This window comes from Zalophus californianus, chromosome 3, assembly GCF_009762305.2.
Source record: "Zalophus californianus isolate mZalCal1 chromosome 3, mZalCal1.pri.v2, whole genome shotgun sequence".
Classification (NCBI taxonomy): Eukaryota; Metazoa; Chordata; class Mammalia; order Carnivora; family Otariidae; genus Zalophus; species Zalophus californianus.
In genome coordinates this window covers 54,504,266-54,527,102 of record NC_045597.1, presented here as the reverse complement: position 1 = coordinate 54,527,102, position 22,837 = coordinate 54,504,266, and the positions used below count along the sequence as shown (strand labels likewise).

Genomic DNA, 22,837 nt, shown 5'->3' with positions numbered 1-22,837 from the left:
AGTGGGAGAGGGAGAAGCAGGCTTCCCACTGAGCAGGGAGCCCGATGCAGGACTCGATCCCAGGACCCTGGGATCATGACCTGAACCAAAGGCAGATGATTAACGACTGAGCCACCCAGGCACCCCTAAAATTTTTAACCATATGTATAAAACAATGCTAAATATTTCTCAGATGCATGTTTATCTCTTATTTTTAAGGGAAAAATTGATGTAGTTTATCAAGAATGAAGGGAAGGAAGGAAAGGAAAACATGTAAGGGTGAGAGGGAAAAAAGAAATTAATCAAAGGGTCTATAGATGTAACTTATTAACTATGTACCAACACAATACTAAGTTCATTACATTTGTTATCTTATTTCAAGTAAGTAGATACTATTGTTCCCCTACTAAAAGTTAAACCAAATGAAACCAAATGAGGCGCAAAAAAGGTTAAATATCTCACATAAGAGTTAACTGCAACAAAGTGGCAGATTCAGTTTACAAAAGCAGGAGATCTGGCCCAAGAGTCACCAAGGCAATTATAAAACCACTCATTTCTGAGAGCTGTTTTTGGTGGAGGCAAGATTGTTCATTTTCCTACAGCCAGTTTCCTCTGTTCTACACTCTGTAGTTCTACACTCTGCTCTCAACTGTTAGTTGTTTTTGTTTCCCAGACTCCTGGAAGTGAGTATAAAAAGTAGTAGACAGAAGTATAATAAACAGTGATAGATATGTTCTGCTTCTGGCCAATAAATACACTTGCATCTGATTTATATTTTAATGTCTCATTAATTCAGTTAACATGAGTTGATACCTAAGAAACCAATAAGCCTAGATGCACTGTTCAAATTTAGTTTCTGGACATGGAAAGGCAAAAGAGTGATTCCACAGTGTGGAGGCTCATCTGCTATCCTGATGAAAATCTGACTTGACCATACATATCATCTCTCTTTAAACTTTATAGATTGTTTTCAGTAGATTACTAAGGTTCCGAGAGTATGTGTTGTGTTTCTTAGTAATATAAGCTATTCCATATTTTATCTTTAAAATATTAAAGGAAAATATTAATTAAGCAGAATAATCAATTACATTATCTTTTTTGAAGTTTTATGTGATGCTTCCAGGTTGTTAGAAATGAAATTTAACAATGATGAAATCTCTTAGATATTAAAAAGAAAGTGCAAAATGCCACCTATTGCTGAATTGGCTCTTTATATTATCTGTAATTGCTGAACGGAAAGTGTTTTTTGAGCGCTCTAGCAGAGATGGCAGAAAAGCTGCTTCTGATCAATGAAACAAGAAAGATGAGAAAAGGCAACATTAATGACATCACCAAATAATATAATGCTTGAATATAATGCTTTCCTTTTCTATTAAATATGTTCAGTATGCAACCAGAGAAAGAAGTAGAAAATTTAATTAGGAAGCCACAACAAAAAGTACTATTTTTGATAATCTCATATGAATCTTCAAAAGCTTGAAAAAAAGAGATGTGGATGGAACTAGAGGGTATAATGCTAAGTGAAATAAGTCAGTCAGAGAAACAAAAATACCATATGATTTCACTCATATATGGAATTCAAGAAACAAAACAGATGAACATAGGAGAAAGGAGGGAAAAATAAAATAAGATGAAAATAGAGAGGGAGGCAAACCATAAGAGGCACTGAACTCTAGGAAACAAACAGAGGGTTGCTGGAGGGGAGGTGGGTAGAGGGATGGGGTAAGTGGATGATGGGCATTAAGGAGGGCACTTGATGTAATGAGCACTGATTGTTATATACAACTGATGAATCACTAAATTCTACCACTGAAACCAATAGTATAGTATATGTTAACTAAACTGAATTTAAATATAGAATTTTTCAAAAAAATAAATAGAATGCCTACCTACCATTTTAAAAAAGCTAGAAAAAAAGAAATTTGGGGGGTGAGGTGAAAGGGGACATGAAATATGTTGTAGATGAATTTTGAGATTCATAATTCCAGAAATAGGAAAGAACTGAATAATAATGATAGAGGGCATAATTAATACTATCTCTCGAAAATCTACTAGTACCTATTTTAAAAATCCTAGATTTCTACCAAGAAGAATCTAATTAAAGAATTCCACATGGACTTCATTTCTTTATGTAAAGTAATGATTCTTTATGTTTTGGGGATTATGAACTTCTTTTACAATTTTGGCGAAGGTTCTGGAACATCTTTTTTCAAAATGCACATTCGTGTTCATTTTGCATAAAATTCCAAAGGCTCATAAACCTAAAACCCAAGGACTTAGACTACAAAGATCAAACTGATAGGATACATAGCAACTCAGTCTAAATTTCCCCTATTAATTCTTTTTATAAAGTTTTCTAAGAAACATCTTGACATTTACCATCTTTCTGGGTGCTCATATAATATATAGAATGAAAACCAATCATCCTACTTCAGGCAAGGTCCAATTTTGACATAACTAGATTTTGTCTATTTTACTGGATGGAGCTGCCATTGAGTTCTGAAAATTGCCGACATCACACTTCCAGGAACTAGTGCTGAAGGAGACAAAAGCTATCTGGTTACCAAGGAGAAGGCTAGTGAAGCCTTGTGCTGTGGAAGAAGTCCGTATTATCAGGGGCTCTATCAAACTAAACAGAAGGGAATTGAGAGTTCACCAAAGATTACAGCTTTTTGAAAAAGTAAATCTAGACAAGTGCTCCAAGAGCATAGTTGACACTCAATTAAAATAGTCTTGTCTAACCCCATGTCTGGTACATCATTAAGGTTTAATGCAATCATGTCTCTAGAGCAAATAGAAATGTTGTTTCCCAGGTGCACTGAATCAAATTAAGAACATTTGTAAAGCAATGAAATCCATTCCTTGTGTCTTGGGATGATCTAATAAGAAGCATATTTATCTGTTAGGAAAAGCTTTAGACCCCAAAGCTGTACCTACTACCCACCTGAATGTTCATCTCTGTTCCCCAGGGTGTCACCAAACTGAGGGTATAAATGAGACCTAAGATAACATTAGATTCTGTTCAGTTAGCTCAGACATGACTAATGAAGGATGTAATTTTATATATTCAGGTTTTTTTACTTGCTAATGTGTGGGTGATATTTAAAGCAGGGTGGCAAATTTAAGGTAAAAGATAATGAGAAGCAGGAAGATATTGTGAAGCCTGAATATGAAATCAAAAAGACTGGGTTTAGTCCCTGGCTCTGTCATTTGGTAACTATGTGAACTTGCACAATTCTGCTGGGCCTCAATTTCTTTACAGGTAAAGTGAAGATACAATGTTTATCTGTTAGGGATTTTTCTAAGTTTCCACATTTGTCATCACAGTGAGGTATGTTTTTCTCTATATTCCAAATACACTTTAAATTTATTTTTTATATTCATTATAGTGATCAATGCATAAAATTTAAAAACTCAAATATTACTACAGGTTAAAAACAATAACAATGAAAAAAGCGTAAGTTTCTTCCCAGATTCCTGCTCCCCGGGGATAGCCACTATTAACTCTTTTAACTCTGTTTATTTGGTCTTTGAAGTCTACTTTTATAATATGCTTATATCTATTTCTGGATGTTTTCCAACATTTAGTTACTATATATTGAATTCCCAAATTAGAGTATGAGAATTTACTTCTCCTAAGCCACTCTCAACACACATACCTTCCCCTTATTCGTCCCCTCAAAATAGTCATACCACAATTTTTGATTAAGTATTTAATGCTTATATTGTTATGACAATACAAATGTTCAGAGCTGAGCCATGTAATTTAGTATGATTCTGTTCTTTCTTAGGCAACTCTTCCCTCTCTCATGTGTTATTTTTATGCTTTGTATTTATTCTATTTTCTATTTACTTTTCATTAATTTCTTTTCCAAACCTCCACCTGAACTGTAAATAGCCGCTCAATGTGATCAGATGCATCAGGTGATTATCAGTTTCAGTTTTTCCTTCCCACAACCTTCCTGCAGTCCTTTATCTTCTGGTTCCAATCGTCACTGTTTCTATGATCCTTGAGGACTTACCCTCACCAACAGGCTGGTAATTCCCTTTGCTTCTCTCTTGTGATTGAGCCGTGTTTCCTGAATCAATAAATCAATGTCTTTCTTTCTTCTCTTCCTTTATCCCTTTCCTTCCTTCCTCCCTCTATTCCTCCCTTCCTCTCTCCCTCCCTCCCTTCCTTCTTTCTTAATAATGTAGAGCACATTATCTTGTTGCTTCCTAAGAAACCGTGTGTGGAAAGTAAATGTTTGAGATGGACTACATCCGAAAATGCTTAATTAAATATTTGTTTGGGTATAGAAATCTAGGTCAGAAATTAGTTTCTTGCAGAAGAGAAGGCACTGTTGTAGTGTCTTCCAGCTTTCAGTGTTATTACTTAACAACTGATGCCATTCAAAGTCCCAGCCTGTCATGTGACCTGTTTTTCCTCTTGAAAATTTAAGTATGTTTTATCGTTCCCGAATGTAATGACATTTCAGGATGTTGTGAGCTGTGCTGTCTCTTTCATTTTATCATGCTGCTGTGGACTTGAAGAACTCTTTTGTCCAAATTCTCATGTTCTTCACTTCAGGGAAGTTTCCTTGGATTATCTCTGTAATAATTTCCTCCCCTGTTTTCCATTTCCTTTTCTAAGAAGGTTTCAAACGGTTGTCCTGTTTCCCATCTGATCCCGCACCTACCCCTTTAGACAAGCTTGGTATCTCCACATCTGAATTCCTGTAAAGGAAAGGTACAACCATGTTGACCTCACAGGGACTGCTCACACTGGCAGTTGGCCACTCTCAGCCCCAACCCTGAGCTCTCAGGTTGTAAGGATCCAGCTCTTGCTAATCACTGACATAACCAAGCAGAACAGAGATTCTTACTCCCTCCTCTTTTTTGTTCCTTCTCTCCGGTCTCCTTCCCCTTCTCCCTCTTTTTTCCTCCTTTGTTTGTCTTCTTTACCCCTCATAGGGATGACCATTTGGTTCTCCTCTTCTTTCACTCTCCTCCTTTTTTCCTTAAACTTTACTCTACCTGTATCCTAGCCCTAATGGCCATCTGTCCTCATTTCAGTTCTGTGGTCTCTGACCTGGCCTCTCTCTAGAGGCTCACCTGTCATATTAGGTATAGCTATGGACCTAGCATTCTGGAGCTAGAAGGGCTCCATTTACTGATGAGGAATTGGGCCCAAAGGGGTTGGGCTGATTTGTTAGTGGCAGCAGGACTCCAGCGCAGATTCGCTAATTCTGGATTCATTGCACTTCCCATTACATAACAGTTCAAGGTACCTCACCACCAGGAACACAAACCTCTGGGCAACATGCCTATGCATTTTGCAGTACAAATCCCACTGAAAAGACAGAGTTTTACATTGTGCTTGAGTTAACGAAGTCTTTTTAAAGAGTAGCCTCTGTATATTCCCAAAGTAAAATAAAACAAATAAGAGAAGGGTTTCTAGTAAATGCTAACATTTATTGAATCCTTACTAGGTGGCATTCATTTTGTATCATTTGTATTCAAGCCATATACCAACTTTATGTAATACTCTCATAAGCCCTGGTTTCAGAGAAATTAATTTCTTTACTCAGAGACACATAGGAGGAAATTACTCACAAGTCTGTTTCTCAAGTTTGTGCTGTCAACTAATCTATGTTCCTTCCTGACAAACATTGTTTAAGGCATTATTGTAGCCTGCTAGACAAGCTCAATAATCCAAGAGTGTGCACAATTTTAAAACAGGCTTCAAGGTGTTCGTGCCCTCTGCCTGTTTAGCAATACCTGCTTCTCCCATTCCTTTGCAAATCTCTAGATTAAGAGAGGGACAGATTCTCCCCAGACCCCTGTACATCCTCATTATGAGCCCTCCCATTCTTATGGAAAAAGGTAAAAATAGCAAAAGTAGAATGTTCCAGATTGTTTCCAGTCTGGCTCACTTCTTTTCAGATAAAAAAAAAAAAAACATTTGGTGAAGTGATATTTTTAAAGCTATTATAACAATTATATCCAGCAAGCTTCTTAAGGTTTATTTGAATTGAAGTGATTTGCATCAATCCAAGCTCCCAGTCTGTTCTCCAGGTTTTTGTGATTGCTGTTTTGAGCTATAAATCTAGCTTGGCTAATGGAGGATAATAAGCAAAGTGTCCTTGCTTTCTTTCCAATATAACTCAGCTGTATAGTACAGAACCTTGATTCTGACTTTAGACATGTGTTGACCAGCTTGTCAGAATTTCCATTGGCATTGTATATGAGGGTGGGTGGAACTGCTACAGTTTAGATGTAACTTGAATTTTTTTTAAATCTTTCTTTCAAGTGACTTCAACCCCCTGATTCATTTTCAACTTGGAAAAAATACCATATACATGGTGGTCTATGAAAGCTGTACTTTGGCAAGCACAGTTTATAATTCATTATCTTTTTTTTTGTCAAGGCAATTTTTAAAAAGCTATTTCTGTCATCTTTTAAATTGATGTCTTTCTTCTTTGACTGCCATATGAGCTTTATGCCTTATTTTCAACATCTTTAGGGTATTTTTCCTATTGCTTTAAAGTGTAATGAACCATATATCAGATATCGTAAAATATGTTCTAGTCTTCAAAGCAAGTTAAGTCTATCACCTGTTTCATAACAAGCAAGGAGCCATGAATGTTCTGTTGTAATCTCCACAGTAAGAAATAGTACTTTATATTAATACGGTTCCCAGGGTCTTTCAGAGTCAGTTTGGAATCCAGGACAAATGATAGCTTTGCTGTCAGCATTGACACCACCAGGCGAACCTGTATGGTGGATCTGTGCAGAGAGTGAGGATCAGTAAAGTCCCTGAATATAGTGGGTTGAAAAGTGCCCCCCTCCCCCAAAAAATTATGTCTGCCCGGAACCTGAGAATGTGACCTTATTTGAAAATAGGGTCTTTGTGGAAGTACTTCGTTGAGATCCTGTCATACTGGAATAGACTGGGCACTAAATCCATTGATATCCTTGTAAGAGGAAAGACAGGGACACAGAGACACAGGGAAAAAGCAGGGATTGGAGTGATGCAGCTGCAAACCAAGGACTGCCAGAAAATAGGAAGAGGTAAGGAAGGCTCTTCTCTAGAGCCTTCAGAGGGAACATGACCCCATTACTATCTTGATTTTGCACTTCTTGCCTACAGAACTTTGAAAGAATAAATTTCTATTGTTTTAAGTCACCCAGGTTGGGGTAATTTGTTACAACAATCCTAGGAATGAATACACTGAGAATCTCCTGATTGATGTTACTGAAGAGGCTTGATCCCAAGTGAGACTGTCCAAACACTCAGGACTCCTGGGTAGAGGACTTTTAAACAGCTATACATGGCTGTGCATAAGAAGGAGTAGGAAACTAGTGTACAGTGATCAGAGCTGGGATCATCTCACTTTAAGCAAAAGGGCTGCTGCTAAGGCAGAAAATCCAAGCTTGGTCTGAGACTTGGAATGCAGGATTCAAGCTGCAAAGAAAGGAATAGACTTCAGGAACATTCTGGGATGGAAGAAGCTCAGTAACCTGTTCATCTTCTCAGCTGCACCAGCACATGTACACATAGGACAATTGAGCCCAGTCTGATAACTTTGCAAATAGTTCAACTACAGTAAATGGAAGGGCTTTTGCTATGAATTATGAGAAGGTGTTCATTGCTTTGGGAAATCCAAGCTCAGGACTGGAGCCCAGACTCCACTCTGCTTTGAGGAGCACCATTTCACCCTGGGAAGCACATGGACTTTGACATCAATGAGACATGTGTTAACATTCTGGCCCCTTCACTTTCTGGCTGTAGTATTTTAACAAAATGCTGTGAGCCATGATATCCTCACTTAAAATGGGAATAAAATGTATCTACCTTATAAAGTGGTTGCAAGGATAAACTGAGATAACATATGCAAAGCAAGTGGCATACAACAGGTGCTCATTAAATATTAGTTCAGTCCCTTCTGTTCCTGGAATCCAGGGAATTAAACAGTAATTGTTCTCTTCCTCTGTTTCACACTTGTATCCTTAAGAAACTAGGCAGGACATGATTTCCAAAGAAACAATGAGACTGTGTTTGGTCACTTAAGCTTGTATAATAATGAAATTGGTATATTGTTTCCCTATTTGATGGTCGAGGATAAATTATTTTTATTAGTCATGCTTAAGAGTTATCTGTAGGGGGTCTTCCAGAAGACACTGATTTAACTCAGAAGCAGACCTCAAAGCCTGCTATGGTGAGGAGATAAACTCCTTTGGCTACTTTGAGCTCCTCTTCTTCTAGACTTGAAGTGCTAATGAGGAAAGAAATTATAAATGGCTACTCTTCTAAACAGCTTGGATTGGTCCAAGACAATGCTAGAACAAAGATATCCTACAGTAGGGCAGGAAAGGTAGCAGTTGAAACTTTACTTTTCTTTAGTTCTGGAAAATCATAAATTCTTTCCAAACCAGTAATGCTTCACATAGACTTTTGTGGGCCCAAACTCTCAAGGCTTTTAGAAAATAATGGTTTTCAGGCACCTGGGTGGCTCAGTCGTTAAGTGTCTGCCTTCGGCTCAGGTCATGATCCCAGGGTCCTGGGATCAAGTGCCACATCGAGCTCCCTGCTCAGTGGGGAGTGTGCTTCTCCCTCTCCCACTCCCCCTGCTTGTGTTCCCTCTCTCACTGCGTCTCCCTCTGTCTCTGTTAAACAAACAAACAAACAAACAAAATGGTTTTCAAGTCTGGATTCAAACTAAGACCAACAACAAGAGCATCTGCCAGGCTTAACCACACAGTGCCTCCCAGTGTCTCTTCTGTATGAGTCTCCTCCTTTCCCTCTCTTGATAACAATGAAATTAGCCCAAAATTTTGTCTCTGAATTTTTATGTGTGTGTGTGTGTGTTGTTTTTTTCCAAAGGAAAAAGTTACATTCTGATCCTACAATAATTAAATCAGGAAGGAACAATGGGAGACATTGCTTTAATGAATTGGATGAGATGAATGGTTATTAAATCTGGAATTTAGCTTCCTGGAAAGGGAAAGGGAGGCAAAAGAGTGGGGAAGGATGGGGGAGAGGAGATGGAAGGAGAGGGAATGGACAGGCAGAAGCAAGGAGGGGAGGGAAAGGAGAAAAAACTACAATATCCAAGAGAGAGAATGTGGAAGGAGCATTTTAGGGGGTTGTTTGGCAAACACAGCTCACCTTTCCTATGCCTTCCCTGGTCTAAACTTGTTACCTCATTTCTTCCTATCTACCACAGAGTGAAATACTGTAAGCAATGACCTCTCAGAGCTTAAGCTAGGCCCTGTAATTAGTTCATTATGTGCTTGCTAGAGGCTTTGCTTAGAAGAAATTATGTCCAGGACAATAGCTGGCTAACATATAAAATACATACTAAGTATTAGTCACTGTCGTCACAACCACCCCCTGAGGAGATAACTATTTTCATTTTTGACTGAGAAAAATGAGGTTTAGAGAGATTTAAGAAACTTGCTTAAGGCCCTATAACTAGTAGAACCAGCATTCAAAATGAGGTCAGTGATTCAGTACCCCATGCCTTTAATCACCAAGCCACACTGCCACCCCTAGAATGGAGAAAAGAGACTGGAATGTTGTCCCTGGGCACAATTCAGTAGCAATACATGGGCCTTAGTCCCCGGAAACAGTGTGGTGAAGGAGTTTGCTTGAAGAAGCGACAATATTTTTTCATTCCTCATGTTTCCTTAGAAAAGAGATTTCCACTCACTTTCTAGGAGGGAAACGATGGGAAGAATATCTTTGCTTCTCTCTACCTCCTTCACTGCCCTTCTTAGAGGAAGAGGAACAAACTCTCTGATATAGAAGCGGAGAAAGAACCCAATGCACTTGGCCGCACAATTTGATTTCTCCTTCCCCGTACCTCTCTCCAGCCCAATCACTGTCTCCTCACTTTTATGGTAAACTTTCCAGAGCACTCTCTGCCCTGGAGGGGAAGGCCCTGGGATGGTCCTGCTGATTCAGGAACCAGGAGGGCAAGAATTTAGATCTAATTGTCCATTGACTAAAGCAAGCCCATTTAGCTGCACAGGTAGAGCTGTGCTTTGCAGTCATTTTTATCAGTATGAAAACTATTGGTTTTATCTCCGTCTCTCTGTCTCTTCTGTCTCAGTTCCCAACTTCAACTCTCAATTACCTCAGTTCAAAGTGGGAATGTTAATGCCCACTACAGGACAGGCCTAACAGTTAAATGGGATAAAGTATTTAAACCACTTTACATCCAGTAAGCATTTAACGACTGTCAGTTCCCCACCCCCCGCCCCCCGCCCCTTTCTCCTCTTAGTCACAATCCAACTTTTATGACTTGTTTTTACTATAAATATAAATATATCTCTTCCATCTTGTAATCTCTCATTGCAAAGATTTAATTCTATTCTTATATTATCTCTTAGGTTTTGGTAATAAAACTAAATTTGGGCAAATAAGAAGTCTCACAGAGTTAGTATCTTCTGTAAATTTGGTCTTCATATCTTAAATCTTTGAGCATATTTATCCCATTGGAAACATCTGATGTAATTGTTTTCAGCAGCATGTAATTTTTTAATCATATGATTGGAGCATAATAATTAGGCTCTTGAAAGTAGCCACAAAGTAGAAATTTGAACATGTAAAATAAGTTAAACCTTTTAGACTTCAAAGTTATTAATTTGGCTTCATTTTGCATACCATATTACCTAAAGACAGTGAGAAAGGGCTAAAATATCTTTAGATTTAAAGCAACTCAATATCATTTGAATTTTATTATTCCATTCTTTCACATTTGTTCTGGTAAGAGAGCTAAAAATCTCAGCCTTCGAAGGCCAATGCTGTTTTCCCAGTGGGTCCATGATTAAATGTCTTCTCATGTAGAAAGATAGCAAAAACAAACAAGCAAACAACAGATGACAGATGAGAGCTGAACATTTGTCACTGATGTGCAGCATGATTCTCTTTCCCTTTGTAACTAAAAGTAACAAACTGATGTGTGACATTGGAGTCAATAAGTAGTTAGGCCCAGCAAGCAGATCTTGGCAGTTCTGCTTTTAGGCCCTGTGCTTAGGCCAAGTCAGAAGACCCAACTTTACAGGGCCCCTCTATCACAGAGTTTACAAAGGCTGTACCTTAGGATGTGACCAAGTCTTGAGTGGAGCTTTATGGAGGCAAATACTCATTAAGACAGATCCAGGAGGGGTTCTGCTTGATTCCTGCCTCAAAGCTAGAGCTTGGATATGCTAACAATGATAGGAAATGATGGTGGTTGAGCTGAGCATCACTTAGGGCATTTTGGTCCCCCTTTTTTTTGGATATAGACAGTGGTGATTCTACACAGTATGAACTTGCTCAGCTTTGAATTCTCTACCTTTTCTTCACCTTTTGACTTCTTCCTGCATTGATCCCAGATCAAGGAAAAGAGAAATAACAGAAAAACAACTTCATTTCCTTGAATTATGGAGTGTTGTGGACCCTGAGCCAATGATGGAGAAGAGTCTAATAGTTAGGAGGGAGACACACCATCTGGTTTCTTCTGTGCTCTCAGCCCATCCTCAACCACCCTCAGAAGTCCATCTTTCTGTCCAAAAATCAACCCTATTCCTTAAGAAGAGTCACAAAGGTATGGCCCTTGCCTTCCTCCCATTTGAAGGTTAGGAAAAGTAGAATTGAACAGAAACAGGGAATGTTTATAAAGACTCAAATTCCACCCTCTGTAGCCATACCTTCTAGTCTTAAAGGTCGATAACTAAATGTTTACCCATCCTTCCTAAAATGGCATAGGGATTATGTCTGCCATAACTTTTGAACTGCCACCAGGGTTGAGGTTTTAAAACAAAGTAAAGATGCCATTCCCAATTTTTAGAGCAACAAGCTGTGGGTATCTCCAATCTGTAAGGTTTATAGTATGGCTTAGCTTATTTCATTGTGAAGAAATTCCAACATCTATTTTTCTTTAGTAATTAATGGAAAATACCATGAAACTGTAGGAAGGTTACCCACTGTCTATTTAATGACTGCCTCTGAGATTGTTAATTGAACTGACTTGTTGGCACAGTAATGACATTGACTATTGCCTGCCTGGAACACAGCTTAGCTCACAAGGATCAAACAGAAAGACCTAAAAGTCTTAAGTAGGTTATAAAGCCAGTGATATCATATTTCTGACTCAAATATTTCCAACATTTCAATAGCATAACAGAAAAGACATATGCTTTCAACTGAGACAAAGGCTAGCAGCACTCCAGCAACAACTTTGGCATTTGCCTTCCTTGGTTTTAGCAAGAAAAGGACTGACCTCTAGGACCTCACAGTGGGATGAGAGAGGAAGGTATACTAATTGAGGAAGATACAGTCGATTTCCTCCCTGGTCAAAGAGAGACCATCCTTCTTAGGAAAGAAGGACATGGGTAGGCCTCAGATTAGAGGAAAAATTAGGATCTGTGGCAAATTTCATGATATGTACTTATGTCATATTTTTATGCAAAAATCAAGGCAATCAATGAAAAATAATCCAGTCATATCACCTTGATCAATTGCTAACAGTCCCATTTGCTTCCCATCCCATTGGAATAGTGGTGACAACTAGAGTTTAAAAGATTTCCATTTGTTCTACTAATCATCTACACTTATCATTATGATATCAGTTGGCTGTTTTGTTTTACCCTTCCCCGTCCCCCACAAAAAGAGGTAGCCCTTTACTGAGAAAACTCTGTTAGCTGCTAAGAGGCTTATTATGAAGATTCCAATATTATGGGATAAAAGGAACTGTTGCACAATTTTGTCCTAGACAGTCAAATACTTGAAGTCATACTTAGTGATGGAGGATTATGCAAATGCTCCTGGTTTGCTTTGCAAAAGTAACCCGAGCTTTCCTGAGGAACTGACTTGTGTGGTAGTTGGAGGAACTAAAATGGCATTAGTTTGGGAGGTTCTTGGGTGCTTGGAAGCCTCTTGGAAGGCTTCCAGAGATATTATCTAGCCCTACCCACACACTTCCCGCCCTAGCCCCACTCCTGGATACTGACTGAGTGACATCTTGCAAGGATAGGAGTGATAGGTGACTATAACCTGCATTTTAGTTTGCATAATTCCACTCTCCTTAGCAAACTTCCCTCAAAAGTTTGCAACCTTTAACAGGATACAACTTCCTTCCTGAGCTGAACTGTTATGATAGCTGTGGTATCTTTTCTTCTTGCTCATTCCTTATTCCTCAGAGAACTTGGGGAATTTTAATAACAGGGACTACCAGCTATGAAAATTTTGACTCATATGTCTAAAAGAAGTGGAAATAGTCTTAATAACTTGCTTCTTTTTAGTCTTCTCTATAAAATGTCTTAATCTAGTAAAAGTGACATATTATAGACCTAGGTTTCTCAAACCTTAGCCTACCACATGTATCAAAATCACCTAGAGGACTTATATAGACACAGATTGCGGGCCCCATCCCTAGACTTTCTGATTCAGTAGGTCTGGGTTGGTTCCCAAGGATTTGCATTACTAATAAGTTTCTAGGTAAAGCTACTGACCCAAGGACTCCACTTTGAGAATCTCAGTTGTAGTGAAAAGGCCAAATACCTGTGAGGCAGGACTAGGGTGACTAATTCATGATGCTTCACCTGAAATTTTAGTACTAAAATTTCCACATTGCAGTGACTTCTTCAATTCAGGGCAAACCAGGCCAGTTGGTCACTCCAGGTGAGGCTAAAAATATATCTACCTTAAAGGGAAATTTTGTAGCACTTAGTATTTCTAAAAACCATTTTTGAGAAAGCTGTGTTATGATTTTATATTTAGATGATTAAAGGGCTTTTAAAATCAGGTTTAATAGTATTTTAAACATATCTAGCTAGTATCCACAGTTCTAAAATATGAACGGTCTTAGAGTATCCTGTAGTAACAGTAATGAGCTCTTAGTAAGGTCCTAAAGCTGTGTGCCACTATGTTAGCACTTTGAATATATTACATCTAATTCCTACAACAGTACAGCTTATTAGGAATTATAGTCAATACAGATGGTAAACTAAGCTTGCAGAGGTTACAGGGACACAGCTGGTTACTCTGTAGGTGGGATTTGAGCCCAGATCTCTCTCACTCCAAAGCTTGTATTCTTTCCCTTATGATGATCCAAGTGGGTATTTGTTTTTCCTAAGGTTTAACATTTGCCATCACTTAATAAGTATAGATGTTCAAGGCCAGTCTTATGGGGGCTGATTATTTGTGCACTCAATCTGAGATTATAGTGCATGCCACCACATAAAAACTGATGTCTCCTCCCGGAAGAGAGGGTTTGCAGATAGGCTTTCCTTAATTAGGAAAAACTGGTAGAAGAAGAAAAACAGCTAGTTAATGCTTTTTAAAATTAAAAAAAAAAATACATTATAGAAAGCAATTTCATTTTTATATTAAATTATTTCACAAATATAAGACACAATATAATACAGAATAAAATTTCAAGGCATACCCTTAAATATAATGTAATCTCTTTATTACATTTCAATGATGATCAGTCATCCCTTATTGCAAGAAGATCAACTCTCCTTTCCTTTCCCCTCCTGGGGCCCCTCTGATTCATCACATACACTTGCTAATCATGATCATGTCCCAGATCCTGATCCTCTCTTGGGACCTCCAGTAGCTGGGGATGAAATTCTCTCTACTGTTTCCCCTTCTGTCCTCCTACTAGAAAGCTATTGCAGGTTTCATTTTTTCCCCCTATTTGCCATTTTTCACCTTTTCTGAAAGAGAGCTATTTACCCATCTCTCTCCCTCTCTCTCCTACTCTATGATTTGTCTTTTCAAGGCCAGATCATTGAGGAAGAAGAAAAACCCTGGTCAAAATATGTTTCTTCCCCCCCTCACCCCCCAAGCCTCTCACCTTGATAATTTCCTTCCAGTCAGGAAAATTATCTTGTCCACTCCCCAAACTCATTCAATGAATTCTCTCCCCATTCCTCCCTCCCCCACTCCATTTAACAACACCTTACAGTAAGCACAGAATCCATTTTTTGATTAATTTGTCAATTTTGTGATTCCAAAAAGGCACTCTTCTTATTTTTGTTACTTAAATATATTTGGGTCCATCAGGAATGTTTTAGAGGATTCGCTTTTATTTTTTCCTTGTACAGGGTATTCTCAGTTCCTAGCATCTTCTCACAATTATGTGACTATTAAGGTCCACACCTGGTATAAAACACTTCCTACTCACCTTTTTTTTCTTTCCTAATTTCCATTAAACAGAATTACATGTTTCTAATCATGGGAAAATAAAAGTTATGAGGGCAAAAACTCTCAAAGATTCCTAGGACCTGTTCTATTCCAGTCAGTGGCAGAGAACACCTCTGGCCCCCTACTCCCACTAGGAGGGCTCACCTGAGGTGGGCTCAAAGACACCTGCTCATAGTAGAAAATCCAAGACAGGATGAAAAACACATCCCTGAACTTAGAGCAGAGTCTATGGGGTGTAACTCACAACTTGCCTCATCACATCAAGTCTACGGGTGGCCTTCTTGGCTCTGAGCCTGGATTTGCCCCTACCTCGATTTTTTTGTCTTGGTCTTAAACATGGTCTGTATCTCTGGGCTTGGACCAGTCAATCTTTGTCAATGGTTCGAGATGTGAACTGGTTCTATGTAAATTTTATTTTATCCAAAATGTTGGATAAAAGAGAAAGACGAAACTATGCACATCATTGTGCCCAAAATGAGGTATAGGCTGGTGAAATTTTCAAAGAATGAGAAAGTGGCTGGAAAGGAGAATGGATAACAAGTAGGCAGCAGTACCAATGAGTTCAGAAAACATATAGCAAATTCCATAGTTCCAGACTCAGCAAATAGCAACTGCATTCTCTTCTCTTTAGGCCAACATTTAAAAGTCAAATATCTTGAACCAGATACCAGGCAGAAACAACATTTATTTTCTTTTGTTTTTCATAATCAAATGAGATTATTAACAGAAAACAGATCAAGCATAAATGCCCAACATCATAAAAGATTTTTACTTAATACATGTCTCAGAAACAAAGGAAAAATGTCCTAACAACATATAGCATTTCAAATTAAGATAACTGTGAAACAGTTATACTGAAACCAACAACAAACAGGGTTTTATTGTGTGTGTGTTTTTTTAAATACAAAATGCCTTTCGCTGTTTGCTCATAAGATCAGATTGCCCCTTTTGGGCAAAGACAGGGGAATGATATTTTAAACTCTGAACTAAACCTGATAAAAGCTGCTGGTGGTTTCTTCCTTTTTAGGGCGTAGACCAGCAGAGCCCCTGCCAGGCCTTGGGCCTTCCTCAGGCCATTTCCTGACCATGGAGAAGCACTGTGGCAGGGCATGGGGCTACTTCAACATCTTCGTTTCAGAGTATCGAGGGCACAGACTGCCATTTAAGTTTCTGACTGGCAAGTTCCAAGGAATATGATCTTTTAGCTAGTAACCCATCTCAACATTGTCCCAAAAGGTTGTAATAGCAGACACAAGTTAGTTGATTGGGTTTGTGGCCAGTTCAAGTTCTCTCTAATGCTCCTTTCTGAATGATAGGTCTTTTTGGAAAATAAGCAATTGCTACTGAGAAATCGTTTATTTCTAACCCTTGAGCGGCATGAAAACACAGTGTTTTTATTAATATACCAGTTTGGTGATGTTTGTTTAATCAATAACATATTCCATTTTCTGGGTTGAATAGCTGAAAGTTACCCAGAAAATTAGAAAAGGAGAGTTTGAACCAGAAACACAGATTAAAGAATTAGAATAATCGATCATATAACTTTCCAAACTTTCCAAAAATTTAGGATTATTTTGCATTATTTAATATGGTCTACACTAAAGTTTGTATTTCACTATGTGGGAAGAAATGCTTCGTTAAGCAAATTAATAGTACCTATAATAAAATTCCATAGTGCATTTTAACCCACTGAAAAGAATAAGGTACAATTATTTTACTTTATTTTTTATGCTTTATTTCTATAGAATTTGAATGGGTAAAGGAGAATATAATGTTTTGTTTAAAAGTGAAGATTTGATTTTGTTTTTGTATTGTGACTCAGGCAATTTTCCTATGTTAGAACAAGAAGATGAAATAGTACATTTAGAAAGACTCAAAAGACTTTCAGAAGTTTTTGTTTCAACCTTTTCCTTCTCAATCTAGCTTTTTTAGTTCTATTACTTTTAATTAATTTGTGTTATACTCAATCAACATTCATATAATTATATTACAACTATAAGTAACTTGATTTTTTAAAAAGGCATCAAATCCAATAGGATAAGGAATGACTGTATTGTGACATACTATGGCCTTGAATTGGCAGTACTATATCAAATTACTTTTTTCTTCATATTAAAGACTTCCTATCCTCAGTTCAGCTGATACAGTTGAGGGGGGCGGGGAGGCAAAAGGCAAAACAATTTTTCCTGGCTTAAGCAGCAGGGTCTTCATATTAAAGACCCAAGGTGTGAGACAAAAGCCAGGTTACATGGACCACGAACCTGGCAGCAAGTGGAAGCCAAGGAAGTCAACAACCAGATGCCAAGAAGCCATTCTATCTGGATGAAGTAACCCCATCTGGTCTCCACCAAGGCAAGGGCAGGGACTTTCTTGTATCTGACCTAGCCAAGAAAACACACAAACAACAAATACTGGTTAAACACAAGACAATTGTATAATTTATTGTCCAAATTGGCATACTTTGAAGAGTGAAAGATGCTATTAATAATATACCAGGACAGAATGGCTAAAATTAACAAGTCAGGAAACGACAGATGTTGGCGAGGATGTGGAGAAAGGGGTACCCTCCTACACTGTTGGTGGGAATGCAAGCTGGTGCAGCCACTCTGGAAACAGTATGGAGGTTCCTCAAACAGTTGAAAATAGAGCTACCCTATGACCCAGCAATTGCACTACTGGGTATTTACCCCAAAGATACAAATGTAGGGATCCGAAGGGGTACATGTACCCCAATGTTTATAGCAGCAATGTCCACAATAGCCAAACTGTGGAAAGAGCCAAGATGTCCATCGACAGATGAATGGATAAAGAAGAGGTGGTATATATACACAATGGAATATTATGCAGCCATCAAAAGGAATGAGATCTTGCCATTTGCAACAATGTGGATGGAACTGGAGAGTGTTATGCTGAGCGAAATAAGTCAATCAGAGAAAGACATGTATCATATGACCTCACTGATATGAGGAATCTTAATCTCAGGAAACAAACTGAGGGTTGCTGGAGTGGGGGGTTGGGAGGGATGGGGTGGCTGGGTGATAGACATTGGGGAGGGTATGTGCTGTGGTGAGTGCTGTGAATTGTGTAAGACTGTTGAATTACAGACCTGCTCCTCTGAAACAAATAATACATTATATGTTAAAAAAAGAAGAAGAAGAAGAAGATAGTAGGAAGGGAAGAATAAAGGGGGGAAAATCGGAGGGGGAGACGAACCATGAGAGACTATGGACTCTGAGAACCAAACTGAGGGTTCTAGAGGGGAGGGGGGGTGGGGGGGATAGGTTAGCCCGGTGATGGGTATTAAAGAGGGCACGTTCTGCATGGAGCACTGGGTGTTATATGCAAACAATGAATCATGGAACACTGCATCAAAAACTAATGATGTAATGTATGGGGACTAACATAACATAATAAAATAAAATAAAATAAAAATAAAAAATAAAAATAAGGCAAGCAAAAAATAAATAAATAATGTACCAGGACAAAAGGAATAAACCAAGCCTATTCCAGGCAAAATAGGACTTACAGTCATCTAGCTAAAAGCCATCCAGGGCTATGTAGTTTTCATACCATAAAAACTAAAAGCAGAGGGAATCGTCCACCAACATTTTCATTTTGCTGGTGGAGCAGCAAAGATGTGGGGCTACGAAGAGGACCTTCTGGAAGCCCCACAGCAAGTTCCTGGCAGAATCAGAACTAGGACTAGAACTTCTTGCTTCCAGCTCAGTGTTTTCCTAATGTACCACATATTTCTATAGTGTTTCACTCTCTTCAAAGTGTAGCCTCCAGTTTCTCCAGGCTATAACATTCAGGAATATAAACTAAGGTCATGGTAACAATAACAAATAATAATTTCCTGGTTCTTCATCTACTTGTGATTTCAGAAATTCCAGTTCTTTTAAATTCCCATTAAACAATTTCTAGGAGACTCCTGGGTTGGTTCATGTTTGTTCATGAATTTTGTGTAGAAAATCCACACTTCCCTCAGCTTCCACCTTCACACAAGAATAGCACAATTTCTACAAGTTGGAGATAGAGGCAGAGCTGGGTTCTACTTCCTTGACAGTATTATGGCTTTGAACACAGTATTTCTGGGACTACAATTCCTCTAGACCTGAATTTTTGTAAAATATGGCCTCTATAGCATTGCTTTATAAGTGAAGTAATGTCCAATCAATTCTTATTATCTGTGGTAGTTCTGTTCTATAAAGTCACCCATAAACATTTATTTAAATAGCAAATACTGAGCCACTGCCCCTAAGTTAGTTTCCTGTGAGCCTCTGGTCACATTTTTGTCAACTGAACAATTCATAACCTTGTTTTATGTGTGTTTCTATTTAAAGATACCTTATTTCATATATATTATTGATTCCTTAACATTAAACTCATGGCCAACAGCACCATAACTCATGCCTGAATGAAGCTTATCTAACATACCTATATTTCCCTAAGGCAGATTGCAGCCTTCCCATGCTGAGGAACACCAGACAGCACTTTGGCATTACACTTGGGGGCCATTGCAAACAGCAAAACCACCAACAAAAAGCACACACAAAAAATGTGAAAACATGGCACTAGATAGACAGCAAAAAGATATTTTCTTACAATGTGATAGCTTTACCCAATTTGACCTCAGCTAGGAACACACATGCATGCCAGGGCACTCAAATTTTTCTCTGTACTTCTCTATGAATGACCACAAAAGACCGACCACAAAAGCCTGTGATTTTGGAGTCACAAATAAATTTTATTGAGCAGGCAAACATGGAATCTGCAAAGAGATCTACTATCTATAAAGAGCTTAGCACAGTGCATGACACGGAACCCACAATAAATGTTAACTATTATTCTTGTGTGATCATTGTTAAGCAAAGCCTGCCGAGGCCTAAGGCAGGGGGACCAGCCCCACAATTGCTTAAGTGCTACCTACTCCTGATGTCAATCAGAGGAGATGGTTTTTCACTAATATAAACAGTAAGCTGGTTTAGCCCTGGTACTCAAGCTTTATATCCCAGATAGGAAAACTGTTGTGAATTTTTCCCAAAGGCTCCAGTGTCCACCAGGTAACGAATGGACTCTAGAGAGCCTACTTCCCAGGTTCTCTACACTCAAACACTAACTTGGACATCCTTTCCCCCTCCTAGGTGCCACCTCTCTTCATTTGACCCTCACAAGGTATTTATATGTTACATATGCAAATGCATGGCACACCAGAATGAATTAATGACCCACCATCAAACAAATTCCACACACACTTCAACACTTTCCAGTTTCTCTTACAAAAGGTACTCAGATTTTCTACTCCCTTCCTTTTATTTATTTTTGTTTTGTTTTATTTCTCAAGTTCCTCTCTTAGCTCTCTCTGTGGCCTTGCATATTCTCCTATTCTCAGAGCATGTTCTTGAAATGGCTTTAACTCCTCCTTTGGCTGCCCTCAGGGTTTTCTCTTTCCCTATCCTCTTTGACTCCTTGATTTCTGGCTCATTCACTGTCTCAAATTCCAAATACTCCCTCCTCCAGCAGATCCTCTTCCTGCAGATCTTTTTATAATTGAGCTTGTTGTTCCCCTCTGGCTGTCTTAACTTCCGAGAATGGCCTCCTCCCTGCGCCTCCTCCTCCCCGGCGGCCTCTTGGACAGGGTTGTTTTCTCTGGGGCAGGCCCAGACTGTCGCCTTCCCCCAGCGGGGGGTGTCTTCTCCCTACAATCTTCTTCCTGTGCTTTCTGTGGAGCCCTAGCTGCATTCCCCGTTTCCTGCTTCCCCTTCCTCTCTTATCTCTGTCTGAAATCCATCACCCTTAACGCATGTGATGTGTAGGTTTGGATTTTGCAAAAATTGGATTGTCTTAAAATAGGTCATGCTGAACACTCTGTGTACATCCCTTATAGAACAGCTCATTATCACATGGATTTGGATACACTGCAGGTCACATCCCACCCTCTAAACTGCAACTAAACACACGCCAGCCTGTTGTGATTTCCAACCAAGTGTGTGCCTTAGATTTGTCTTTTTAATACCAGCATCAGAAAGAGCTAATAGCTACTTACAGTTCTGGAGTTTTAAATATTATGTCCAAATATTAATTTGCTCTATGATTCTTGCTTCTTCCATTTCTACTACCCTGTCCCACTTACCCAGCTCCCAATTACTCTGCTGAAACTACTCTCACTAGGGCTGCCAAGGACTTCCAAAAATATCAGTCTTGTAGCCTTTCCCATTCTCCTTGCCTTCCCAGCACTGTCCAACACTGCTCATTCATTTCTTCAACAAATAGTCCCTGAGTATTTCTTTATACCAAGCACTGTTCCAGATACTTAGGATAGGTTAATAAAACAAAGATTCCTGCCCTTGTGAAGGTTATGTTTTATTAGACTGTGGGGGCAGACATCAAAAACATAAGTAACAAATTATTATTATTACACAGACAAATTAGCAAGTAAATTATTTGCTATATTAAATAGTCCTAAAGAAAAAAAGGGAAGGTAGAGCAGGGTAAGGCAGTCAGGGAGGTACAGGTATTGGGAGGCTTCAGTGTTCAAAGAGTGGTCAGTTAGAGATCACTCAGAAGGTGACAATTTAGCAGATTGGAAGGACGTGAGAGAGGAAGCCATGTGGCCATCTAAGGGAGTGTGTTTCAGGCAGAGGGGATAGCCAGCCCTGTGGCCCTAAGGTGAGGTATGTCTGAGTGTTCAAGGACGGGCAAGGAGGCGAGCACACTGGAGAGAGCTGAGGGGATGAAGCCAGAGAGCTAATAGACCTCTGCCATCTTGGGTTTGTAAGCCCTGTTATCACATTCCCCCTTTGGCCTCCATAATGCTCTCTGCTGGCTCTCTCTTCAGTTCCTTCCTTTGCTTCCTCTTCCAGGGTCTTTGTCTTCAGCTGATCCCCTCAGAGTTGGGTTTTCCCAATGCTCTTTTCTCATCCTCCTCTGCTCCCTCACCATCTCTTCCTCTTTGATGGCATCTACTTCCTTTGCTTCTGTCATATGACAGATTTTAGATTTTAAATGATTAGAATCATTTGAGAGTTTATAATAAAGGGAAATTCCAAGGTGTCAACTAGACAAGGTAGCTGTGAGTTTGTAAAAACCGACAGAATAATAGGATCTGAGTTGCAAGCTCTACTTTTGGTGCCAGAACACTCACATCCTGCCCTTTTCTGGGTCTTCCCTCATGTTCATTTATCATTACTTAGGCTACTTTGCAGCTCCGGCCTGGCACTGTAATTCAGCAGTTTATCACAGATCCACCAAGACAAGAATTCAAGGAATGAGTGAAATCCCTAGAAGTAACCTATTCACCCTCCAGCCTATTGAAAGATTACATGACTTACAAGCTTGTAACTCCCCACCAGTCAGTTTTTAAACAAGAAACCCATCATTGACCCCCATTGCTGCCTTGAGCCATATGGTACAAGCTGCCTTATTTGCATTTTTCCAGGCATTGTCATTTTCTGTGATACTTCTACAATAACAAGATGCCCTGCCTGTTGCCCCATTCTCTCCCTGCTTCATTCCCTTCCTTCTCCCTTCCCTCTGAGAAGCTCTTATAGCTGCCTTTAGTCAGATGGAGAAAGATAGTTGAATCACAGCTGTTCCCTATAATAAGAGAGTGCCATCTCTCTTTCTTAGGGGTGTGTCCTTCCTGGGGCACATAATATGGTCTCCATTCCTGTTTGC

The 22,837-nt window shown here is 39.1% G+C and overlaps 1 protein-coding gene across 1 annotated transcript in view; it reads right to left on the bottom strand.

The window, feature by feature from the left end:
• Positions 1–15,855: 15,855 nt before the first annotated feature.
• The window catches only part of LACC1 (laccase domain containing 1), a 121,156-nt gene continuing 114,174 nt past the window's right edge, over positions 15,856–22,837 (bottom strand). Inside the window, exon 9 of the transcript XR_003519444.2 lies at positions 15,856–17,541. The gene's annotated coding sequence lies outside the window, so the exon portion shown is untranslated. The remainder of the gene's footprint in view (positions 17,542–22,837) is intronic.